Here is a 12,467-nt window from a genome sequence, read left to right as displayed (position 1 = left end):
CAGATTGGTCAGCCCCTCGTCTCCAGCGCTTCTCAGATTTGGGAAGGCAGGGGCTCACGTCACAGTGACCTAAGATGGGACGGCAGCTGCCATCTCTCTTCCTGCTCTCCAGGCCCACATGCAGCTCGGGGGGGGAGGAGAGAGCCTCCATGTGCGTGTGCAAACCCAAGCCCCCGTTTGCCAAACATACTTGCCGTGCCTAATGGCTTTAGAGCTGGAAAAATACCTTTGCTATCTTCCGTATCACGCACCGTAGAGTTGGCATTGGTTCTCTGCTTTCAGCGTGGTGACATCTGGGACTTAAGCATGCGCCTGTGTGTGGCAGAGTGCGTATTGAGATTAAAATGATTGATTTTTATTCTTGTCAGGCAGCTTCTCGTTGCTAGTCCTCCATCGGTGCGGGATATTTAAGCAGCTGCGCTCCTGAGTCTCCGTGAGTCGGGGAGCACAGCCGGGGCAGCTTGGGTTAGGGTGTGTGGAGGGGGTCCCTAGTTTGGACAAGAACCGTGCTGAAGGAGATGTTTACCTTAAAGAAGAAGCTGTGGGGCTCTAACTGTGAAAGATGATTGTGGTATCTGAAGAGGAGAGCTTCTTTAATGATCTGCTACTGGAGTTATACAATTGTTATCCCTGCCTATTGTTCTTTCTCTGGGCCTCTCATGTGTCAAACTGTAGACAGGTGTGAGAATTGTGTCACAGATCAACACAGTGTCACATGTCCTAGAAGCTAAAATTGTATCCCATTATCCTAAGATTCCTTTGCTTCCTGGGGCTGGGCAAGAGATTTTGCAACTTTTGTCTTGGATTTATTTTCCATGGCTGTTGATGCAAAAGTGATGGTTTTCAGGAAAAGATTTCTTTAAGTGCCTCATGGTTCGATTTTGGAAGAGCAGAGGTGTCTCAGCTGTGCAAAGAAGGTTTGTTGTTTGTCAGCAAGCAAAGCTGTTATTGACAAGAGCAGATCACTTGCAAGGGGACTTTTCTGATGGTTTCTTTTATGATTGGGCTTTGAAAGCATTTCCTTTAAAGCAGAGAAAATGAAACCATTTTAATAACTATTAGCATTGCAGACAGAAGTTTTGAGGTTTATGGATAGACAGAAGAGATCAAAAGATGCCATCAATCCCCATGAGAAGCCTAGAGATAAAAAAATTGCCTAAGTTCTGGCTCATACAGATTCAGTTTGAAGAGCTATTTATCTTCTTGGACAATTGTGCGGTTAGCTACTAGATGTGAAATTAAAACAAATTTCATTTTATATCTCAGGGAGTATTTGTGGCTGTGAGCAGTCTAATTATGTTTCTATTGCTTAGAAAAATGACTGTTGTCCTTCCCTGCTAGTGTCCAGTGTTGATGGCAAGAGGTGATTTCTTGACGAAAGAACAAGTGCTTGAGAAGGATGATCAATGATCGATCAAAATGTGTTTTGGAGGACTGATGGCCCAGTCTGAGTCCTCACAGCATTGTGCAATCTAGTAAAACAGGGCTGTAGCAGAAGAGTAACATAACAGCAGGTTGAGCAGAACAACTCAAGTTTTTAAAAGGCAGTTTGTAAGTTTTAGTGTGTTGTGCAAGGGACAGGAGGACAGGAACCATGGAGAACAATCTTGTGGTTAAAAGTGACACCTCTGAACCCTCTAGTGCCGCACGGGGGTCTAAGGCTTGTGATGTGTCCAGCCAGGGCAGTTTGTGAGAGAACTCTTTTCCACCGGGCTAGATTTGCAGGATACTTGTCTGTGTGAGGTTCAGCCCAGCTCTGCGCCTCTGGATGTCAGAGAAGCCCCAGCAACAGGGTTGTTTTTTTTCTTTCTGTCGCTGAGGCTATTTCCAGTGGTATGCACACGTCGCTGCCAGAGAACGAAAGGACATCACACGCTCCGTAGGTCGTGCCAGCGGGCAGGTGTAAGACCCGCTTGCTGTTCCAGTTGGCAAGCACAGTTCGGGTGCAGCATTTTTCAGTCCTCCCCCTCCTAGCAGTACAGTCAGTGACGACCGCACCTGTTGGGCATCAGCCCCCACTCGGGACTAATGGTTTATCCAGCGGGACCATGTGACCAGAAACCAGGCTGCAGCCTCACTGAGGCTCTGCAGGGAGGAGAGCAGAAACACGAAGGAAAGAACTCCTTTCCACCTGTTTCTGTGTCCGCAGTACGTCCAGCAGCAGTAGTAGGATATGAGTGGAAAGAAGAGACTGATCAGGGAGTTTAAAAAGTCGGAAACAACTGTCCCAATCGCTATCCTCCTCCTTGCAATTTAAAATGTTAGTAAGACAAGAAACTAATGTATGACAGGTGAGCCAGACATCCTTTTCCATTGCTGGTTATTTGGGTTCACGTTGGGGGTGGTCAGCTCTAGCCCTCCAGGACCACAGAGTCTTCTGATGTTCATCTCCAAATTCCTAAATGTCCTCATTGCCTTTTAAAGCCAGATGTTAGCTTCATTGGACCAAATTAATTCTCTCCCTAGGTCTTAAATAGACAATGGTTTTCTCGAGCTGAGAAGACCAGGTGGACAGCTGCTCTCGTGGACCAGTGCTGGTTTACCTCAAGGATCTCTGTAGAATTCAGATTTGTTTGTGTTTTGTGCATGTGGTGCACGTTGAATGTGTTCCCCCACATCCCCACGTTACAGAATCCCAGCTGGGTGTTGGGGATACAGACTGAGACACTGCAGTGTGTAAGGAGATGTGCACACCTGTGATATTGCACAGAGGATGCCTGCAGCGGCTGATTATTGTGTTGCTGTTGCACCCCGTGTAGCACAATGACCTTGAGTGTGAGTGAACAGGGCTCGACTCTCAGCAGCGTTAGCATGGGAGCTGAAGTCCTGGTTTGAAATTCGTGGGAAAGTGGCAGAGGATGAAGAGATACTTTTTAGTTAGTCTGTAAAGTCCGCAAAGGCTTACAGAATGAAAGGTAGAAACAGAAAGTCTTGTGGAGAAGAAAACCAAACAGCAGATGAGCATTGGTTGTGGGGGGTGGAGAGACGAGAGGGCAGAAGGCAGGGTAATGCTGGGGGAATAGGGAGGGAGCTGGAGGAGGGGTGGCACCGAAGTGACCTTGCTCTAAATCAGCCCTGAGGGTTCAGTTTCGCAGCTGTTGAGCTCCTGTCCATCCCTGACATGACTTACCAAATTAGTCTCTGCCTGGGCTCCCTGTCCCTTGTCCTCCCCTATCGCATGCTCCCTGTCTCCTGCCTTCACCCACAGCAAACGCAAAAAAACCAGGTGCGACAGGGGAGGCTGCAGAAACACAGAAGGCCAGCTGGCACAATCACCATGACCATCTTCAAGACAGCCCACATCTACAGCTCTGGCATGTCCTGCTGACTGTGTGGCTGTGCTCAGAGTTTACACCTCAGCTGTTAGCTGGTTGAATGATACCGTTTTACAGTTGTGTTATTGCTTGGTTTCCTTTTGATGAGCCTCGGTAATGACAAAACAAGGCCATTTTCCTGTGTCGCTTGAGTAAGTGCACTTTTCAGTCTGCTGGAGTGTAAGTGTCCCTCTGACACAACTCTTTGCAAAACTGGTGTTTGGAAGTGTTCAGTGTTCTTCGCTGGGTCTGTCTCTTCTCTGAGATTCTGAGTGCAGCCTGGACTCATAACTCATGGGCTATTGTCTTCATGGGCAGGTTAGAGTCCCAGCTGCAATTAGAAAGGAACTGTTTGAAATCAGGGAGGAAGGAGGAAGCAGAGCTAGAAGGACAGAGGGAACTGGGAGCAGGAAGCAGGACGTGGGAAACAGGTCGGTGGGAGTGTGAGCAAAGTCTTTGGCCAGTGGCCATCAAGTGTGATCCTGCTGCTGAGCAAAGGGCTCAACAGCCGCAGGTCACTGGTGACTTTCCAGAATAGCCTGCAGTGGGATGCCTGACTGTCTAACAGTGCAGTGTGGAGCAGAACTGGTTATGTAATCCAGAGAGGTTTGCCTGTGGCCTTCGCTGTGACTCTGTGAAAACCTCTGGCTGACAGGCTGTTGACAACCTCTTCTTGGGTTAACCTGAGGAAACTGCGAGGCACGCTCATGCACACAGAGCACAAAGCCGAGCAGACACTCACAGGGCAGCGGCCAGTGCATCATGCAGTGGAGCCTGTTGCAGGCTCTCATCCAGATGGGTGAAATTTGCACAATGGGATTGCAGACACAATGTTTTCACGGTGATCTGAGGTGCTCATTTTTATAATAGCAGTGCTTTTTGAATGCCCTCTGACAACGATTGCTCTCTGCTACTTTTCTATATTCTCCTGTGGCCCGTATTATTGATAGATACCAAATAAATTCTCAAATACTCTCGGATATTTGCAGATATGTGTAGTGCACTTCACCAGCTGCATATGATAGGAGACAGCCACTGCAAGGTATTTTGAGCTGGTTCTTTTTTTTGCATTTGGAGACTCTTGTCTACAGATACACAGAAGACACAGGCATTTCCATGCTTATTATCTTATTGTTTTTGCACACTGCCTGTTGTCTCTGTCTTTCTTTTATTATACAATTGTGTTGTTGTTGTTGTTGTTGTTGTTGTTGTTTTGTACTACGTATCGTCTGAGAGCTAGCTAAATAGCATTTCGTTATATCATATACCTGTATGTGAGTATAATGACAATAAACTTGAACTTGAACTTATTGTAATTAATTTACTTGCAGAGGCAGATGAGCATTTCATAATACAAATGTGTGTTACTTTTATGATTTTGAAATGAATTCTGAACCTAGACAAACTGCTACACACATGCGAGCTTTATTTCTATCCCAGTCCAACATGCTGTGGAAAGCATGAGCTCATTTGTACCTGAAGCAAAGAATCAGCTAGGATTGAGGACACCCAGTTTGGAATCGCGTTCTTTACATGCCTTAAATCCGAGAATGGCGCCGTCAACTGTACTGACCCGTGTTTTGCAAAAAAAGTGTGTTAGCAAACTGTAGGTGCTCGAAATAGCCCTTGCCTTTTCAGAGGCAACTCTGGCAGGGCACAGGGCCTAGAGCCAGGGAGAAAAGAGGTCACAGCTCGCTGGTGGAAAGCTAAAACAAGCAGATGCCCTTATCTGCATTGTAGAGCTTCTCTCAGGGCTTGCCACAGCTGCGAAAGAGTGAATACAAGCATTGTTCAGGAACTAGCTGAACATTGCTGAATCAGTATGCGCTGGTAACATGTTGTACACCAAGCATACAGAAACCACATACAGAAGCCATCTCACCCTTAAAGAGACCATAATAGTATCAGACATCAGAAACCCTCGATATCTACAGTCATCAGCACAGGCTGTGGAAATACTGGTGTGCCATTCCCTGGTCAAAATAATGCAAAGGTGTCGCATAGGGATAGTGAGGGCCAAAATGGCCAGAAACAAGGATCACAAAGCTCAAATAAAGTGCACCTCTGAAAAGCATGCACAATGAAGGAGTGACACATTCATTAAAGCACATGTAGTCATGCTTCGACTGTTGGAGATCCCTTGTATATATTTACAGTATACGTGTACGCAAGTGTAAAATACTTCCACAGTTCATGATACGTGCATGAACGGATGGCATGTGTGTATGTCCGTGAATGTGTAAGATGATTCATCAATTGATTTGTTGGGCAGCCCCAGGGGGCCTGGCTGGAATTTTTATCACTGCCGCCCTGAAGCGCTCGTGTGACGGTACAGGGTCCCAGAAACACGAGAGGACAGTCCGGGGCACTGCGACGCACTTGGCAGCCGCGCTGGTGCGCTGCGTTAACTCTTCCCTTCCTGGCGTCCCTGACAGCACTACTGTCTGCGGCCAGAGGTCTGGAACCTCGGAGTCCAGAATCCCCCAGCTGTTCTACGTCTCCTTAAGAGAAAAACAGCACTTTAAAGAAAACTCATCCTGGATCCCAGATCCAAGACCAGAGCTAGGAAGCCTTTCTACAGTGTGTGTTGTAGTGCACCACCAATATACCAAGGGGACTGTAAGCTTGGGGACAGATAACCCCAGTACTGTTGTGTCCATAGGTGAAGTTTCAGGGATGTATGTCTGTCCTGTGTTTAGATGCCCAGTCTAGGGTGATTTGAAATATAAAAATGACTGTAGAAACTGACTTGGGACCTGTGGTCTAACAAACTGCTGCACGACCCTACTTGTACCGATGGGTGTGAAGCAGGTCGCAGTCATTCCGAGCTCAGCGGACTCCAGCACCAGAAGAAGGCACTGTTCACCTGCAGGGCTGGGGGCCATGCGCATGCCCAGAGGTTTAAAACTAAAAGCTGGGCTCCAAGCGCAGCCCTGGCTCTCTCGCCCTCAGCACTCATTGCAGAGCGCGTGCAAGGCAAGGGGTCCATTGAAACAGGACCCCTCTCCCACCTATCCTCTGCCTTCTCTGTCCGCAGCTAAAAATACCGCCTTGGCCCCGGGGTGTCACCCTTCTCATATCGGCCCCGCGATTGAATTGCAGCGAGTCAGCTGCCCGCTGCACCGCTGACCTGTCTGCCCAGCGACTGGATTTATAAGGTTGTGTCGTGCTGTCAGTGAGGAGGGGGGCTACAGCTGCACGGCGCCCAGCTTCTTGATCCCTTTTCACTGCAGGTACTGCACATGCTCTGCACAGTTTTCAGCAAAAGTTTGGATCTTTGTGAACTCGTTCACATGCCAGCACATTGCTTGCAGTGCTCCAGGGAGCAGGCAGTCGGGTGGGCTTCTCTCAGCATGCACTTGAGCCCTGGGTTCGGGACGATGTGCCCCATGTGTAGCACTTGCTCACTTTAATCAGCTGTAAATGTGTGAGCAAGCCTCAGTCGCGTTATCAGCCCTGAATTCACCCACAGGCCCTGTCCCATCAGCCCAGTGGCCCTGCCGGTGCTGGGCTCACACACGGGCGCTCCTGCCTGAGGCGAGCAGCCCCGCAATCGCTGGGCTTCGCACTTGCCACACTTTCCTTGTTCCCAGGAAGCTGCCGCTCAGCGGCGGGAGGTTGGATGGCTGGGATGGACAGAAATCCGTTCGGAGACGGCCTGAGCAGACAGTGCCAGCTGTTTTCTCAGCCCGTTGCGGGAATGAGCACGGGCTTTCCACACTTGCGTCAAGCTTGAGTTGCACAATTGCAGTGGAAAATCTTGCCCCCCGGTGCCCAAGGACTCTCGACAGCTTGGCTTCGCTCCGGAGTGTGGCACTCGGGCTGTCCATTAATACCCTCGTGATAAGGTTCTGAGAGGACTTTGTCATGTTAGAAATGTTATGCAGAGTTGAAGCACCCTGACACGAACAGGGCAGCTCTGTGAGGGCTGCCAAGCCTCTGAAGCTCTGCTCGATGGAACTGGAAATTTCAGCTTGACAGTATTGTAACCGTATCAAGTCGCTGAGGTACAACATCTTTAACCTGATAAACATGTCAATTAATTCCCAAAATAACGATTGTGACAACTGGCCACTTTCATAAAGCATTCCCCCCAGAAATGCAAACTGCACATTGAAGCTGTAAAGCATGACAAAGAACCTTTGAGGATGCCTCTCTTCTTGTGTATTTTTATAGGTAGAGTGAGCATGGAGGGGCAGGAAACACACTGAAAAAGCAAACGAAATTGTGTGCAAACACTTAACAACACAATTGTGAATCTTCATTGAGTATTATATTAAAAATCACTTTAGACTTCTACCCCAAGATATGTTGACAGACTGGGATTTTTGCAACACAAAGTTTGTTTCTTGTTTATGTGAGTGTTTGCTTGCGCGGTAGTGTGACACATGACGTCAGTGAGCTTTGTGTTAAATTCAGAAATATGCTGTCCCTAGTAATCCTAGGGGTGTTCCCTGGAACAACTGGTGCAGTGCATCCTGAGAATTGGGTTTTCTAGGAGGAATATTTGCAGAAGTAATAAAAGAATAGCAGCACAGAAAGGAAAGTGTGGACTCACAGGGACCAGGACATTCCCAGATGAGATCCACTCTGAGCCTTGCCCTCATCCCACCTTCCTTTTCTGTGGACCGTTCTGATTTGTTGCCCTGGCAACCAAACAACGAGAAATACTGGCCATAAATCCGCCACAAGCTGTCAGGAGCTCCTCCAGCGAGGTCACGCGAGGTCACTTCTGAAAACAGCGAGTATCAGCAGCAACAGAGCTGGGGGGGCTAAGGAAATAGAAAGGAGGAGTACCCCCAAAATCCTGTGTCAACCTTCCATAGTCTCGTGTGAACCTCCTGTTTCGGGGGGTTGGTATTCTGAAAGCAGTTGCGGCACATCTGGGAATGTGGGACTGGTGCAGGGGGGAGTAAGGCCACCAAATAAATTCTATTTTAAGAGTCTCGTTTGACAGGAAGAGTGGGGGAGAGTGTCCAGTATGGCTATCAGAGCTCTCCTGGACCCATCGCGAGCATTCTGCATAGCTCAGCATGTCCTCTGTAAAAGATGCTGAAGCCTGCTTTCCCACTGGCTTGAAAACAATAAGCCACAATTTGCCCTTTTATGAAGCAGTGGACGGACATTGCCGCCCTTTAGGGAATAGAGCTCAAAGTCTGTCCTGCAGGCCAAGACTTGATTTTTCCACTTCTAGCTACTGGGGTCTGGGTTCCTGGGTTTCTCAGTCCTCTACCAGAGGCCAAAATATGCTAAGTGTCCCATATAAATAAAAGGTTAATTGGAGTCTGTCCTGGTAAAGGTCTGGATTCAGTTCTGAACTGGGGTTCTTTTTGTAGTTCCTCTTGAACTTTGCATGTTCTCCCAGTGTCTGTGAGGATTTTTTTCTGGGGGCTCTGGTTTCCTCCCCCAGTCTAAGGACATGCTGTCAGGGTCACCTGGCCTCTCTAGTGTGTGTGTGTGTGTGCGTGCGTGCATCCGTGCGTGCGTGCGTGCGTGCGTGCGTGCGTGCGTGCGTGCGTGCGTGCGTGCGTGCGTGCGTGCGTGCGTGCGTGTGTGTGTGTGCGCGTACCCAGTGACAGGCAGGGTGTGGTCCTGCCTTGTGCCCAATGCCAGCAGGGTCTAAGGACAGAGTGGTTACTGTCAATGAATGGAGGGGTAACCTGGCGAGGGGTCAGACAGCACTGCGAGATCACGAACCGCCCTGCCCCACACGCACATATACACACCTGCGCTGAGGCCCCGGGCCCTGGGACACTCCGAGGTCAGGAATGCGCTGTCCTGCTGTCCTTATACGGCCTGACTGCCCCACCATGCAGCCTGCCAGCTGTGCTGTAAATTAGCCTGCTTGTGTAACTGCCTGCACCGTCAGTCTCTCCATCTCTCTCTGCCGCACTTCCTTGTGATCTCTTTTTATACCCCCCTTCCCTGTCCTTCTCACAAGTCTTTCTGTCAGCTTTCCTTCATTCCTGCCTCAGTCCTGGGGCTCCTCTCTCGCTCAGCGCTTGTCTTTCTGTTCCCTTCTCTCTCTCCCCCTTTCCCACCTGTGCTCTTCTGTTCTGCCGCTCTTGGATCTCCCTGTGTCCTACAGTATTCCCGACTGTCAGCCTGCTCGTGTGACTCTGCCCTCTCTCTTCCGGCTCTGGTTTTACCACTGTAACCTGTTACACAGTGTACACAACCCTTCAGAATCCTTGCTGTCTCCCTGGCTGCCATTTCAACCCACAGAGCTTCTGAGATCTGACGTCCGTTAAATGCAGACATTATCCATGCGTGTCTTTGTTACATCATGAAAATTTCACGAGAGCTTCTGTTTAATTGCCCGCCTGGGTGCCACTGTACCTGAAGCCTTACAAAACAGAAAACACACAAACAGACGGACAGATGGATCAAACTCCACTGGAGTCTGGAGACTGTGATCGCGAATGGTAATTGTTCAAAATTGTGATGATATGGAAGAGTGATGACAGAGAATCTCAGCCTCCAGAGAGGATCCTTCCTAAAGCAGAGCAGTAAAATTAGAGGCAGACAGAGCCAGCACAGCCTGAGAAATGGAACAGTGTGTTACACTACTGTATACATTAATTGGACAACCAGCAATTACATTAATCATACCTTTTACAGTTAATTGCTGTTGTTTACAAACTGTGGGTAGGATAATACATGATGACAGAAGTTTAATTAGCACTGTCTGCAACCCTTCCTACAAAAGAGAAACATTTTTAAAGTTACCTTTATGGACATTGTTTTGGAGAACCTAGTTTGATCTGATGTGGAAAACAATAGTTTAACCTAAAAAAAATGAATAGGTGATTCTCAATCTGAAACATTGAGTAATTTTGCTGCAATATTATTTCAGTGAAATTACTGTTGATATTTCTTTTGCAGAATTCCCCTTCCATTGTGAGCATCATCTCAAAGTAGTTCAGGTGGGTAGCTGTCAGCACACGTAGGCTGCAGAGGAACAAGTAGGAGGTTTATTCCCTGCTGAAAAGAGAAGAAAGAAAACACACCTGATCATGGCTCCACGGCTGAAACGTTGTGTTTTCTTTCTTCTCTTTTCAGCATAGAATAAACCTCTTGTTCCTGATCATCTCAAAGTGCTGTGCCACTAGTGTAACAGCAGGACACAGCCAGCTTGCAGCAGAAGATTGATATGAAGGTGAGCTAACGAATAATCAGGTAATCACCACCAATATCCCTGAGGTGCTGGAGGCATCTACTCAAGACAACGATAGTCTATAGGGATCAGAAACCTTCTTCATGACAACATAATTATACAATTCTGTATTATGGGTAAGTGGAATAGTAAGAATAATTGGATTTACCTATCTTTTTTTATTCCAGAGAGTCCCAGAGTGCCTTCCATATACAGGAGACTCGCTTTCTCCCCCCCTGGGTGACACACAGCAGCCCCACAGCACACAGACCAGGGGGAGGAGACAGAAACTGATGCAGCATTTAATTATTGGGAAACCTCTGGGAGGCCAGATTTGTACAAGCCCAGGGTTGAATTTAGCCAGGACACCAAGGTTAACACCTCTACTCTAGCATTAAAGGGATCTTTAATGAGCAGGTATCGAGGACCTTAGAATAAGGTAAGGTACTTACACCAGCAGCCATATCACCCTGCAACTCACAACTGGCAACCCACAGAAGCTAAGCAGGTGTGAGCCTGGTCAGTACCTGGATGGGAGACCTCCTGGGAAAAACTAAGGTTGCTGCTGGAAGAGGTGTTAGTGGGGCCAGCAGGGGGTGCTCACCCTGTGGTCCATGTGGGTCCTAATGCCCCAGTGTAGTGATGGGGACACTATACTGTAAACAGGCGCCGTCCTTCGGATGAGACGTAAAACCGAGGTCCTGACTCTCTGTGGTCATTAAAAATCCCAGGGTGTTTCTCGAAAAGAGTAGGGGTGTAACCCCGGCATCCTGGCCAAATTTCCCCATCGGCTGTTATCAATCATGGCCTCCTAACAATCCCCCTCTGTGAATTGGCTTCATTACTCTGCTCTCCTCCCCACTGATAGCTGATGTGTGGTGAGCGTTCTGGCGCACTATGGCTGCCGTCGCATCATCCAGGTGGATGCTCCAGCCAATATCTTAATCACACTCTCATGGATCTCAATTTTCTTTTGTATTTGAGTTTTTTAAAATGTATTTCAGCTCTCACACACCTGAAAGATATGTAATCAACGGGTGCCTATTCATATAACATTCAGGTGTGTGAACTGAAATCGACCCATTTGGGGTCGAGCAGAAGGAAAAGCACTGACTCACTGTGGGCGTGTTCGATACAGCATCGTTTCCGCTATGGGCGTGATTTATACAAGGTCATTCCCCACTGTGGGCGTGTCTGCTAAAATGTTATTCGCACTGGAGTGTCTAAAACGGTGTCATCCCCGTTATACGAGTGTTTGATACGTATGAACCCGACTGTGGGCGTGTCTGATACGGCATGATTCCCGCTGTGGGCGTGTCTGACACGGGGTCATTCCCGTTGTGGGCGTGTCTGACACGGGGTCATTCCCGCGGTGGGCGTGTCTGACACTGGGTCATTCCCGCGGTGGGCGTGTCTGACACGGGGTCATTCCCGCGGTGGGCGTGTCTGACACGGGGTCATTCCCGCGGTGGGTGAGTCCGTTAAAGGATCATTCCTGTTGTGGGCGTGTCTGTGTCACTGATTCTGCGTCATTCGCACCTGCATCTGTTCCTCAACTGATCAGCTACTAGGAGCGGTTCAGTCTGCACTATGGAAGCAAATTCCTCATTAGAAAGCTGAGGAGAGACTGCATAAAGTTTTGTGTGCTGATGTTCTTGGAAATAAGGATGGAGTGCAGAAAAAAAAGAAAAACAAGCAAGATGACCCATTACATGCTGGGGCCAGTGATTAAGGGCCTGGGGTATCTGTGACCCTCAGGGCTGTGGTTAAGAATCTCTGCCCTTGAGTTCTCCCATCTCAGGGCAGTACTGACCCAGTCAGGCCTGGCTGAGCTTCTGAGATCAGCCAGGATCAGGTTAGCAGGGGTTAACTGATCCTGCTAGATTACAATCGTGCTGGGTGATCTGCTGCAAAACTGGACCTGATTTCAGAATTCAGTGCTTTTTTTTGTTGTTGCTTTTTGATCATTTTATTGCTAGCTGTGGTTCGGCGTTTCG

Source organism: Lepisosteus platostomus, chromosome 4, assembly GCF_059453375.1.
Source record: "Lepisosteus platostomus isolate fLepPlt1 chromosome 4, fLepPlt1.hap1, whole genome shotgun sequence".
NCBI classification, from domain to species: Eukaryota; Metazoa; Chordata; class Actinopteri; order Semionotiformes; family Lepisosteidae; genus Lepisosteus; species Lepisosteus platostomus.
The sequence above is the reverse complement of the archived record's forward strand: the minus strand, read 5'-3'. Positions refer to the sequence as shown.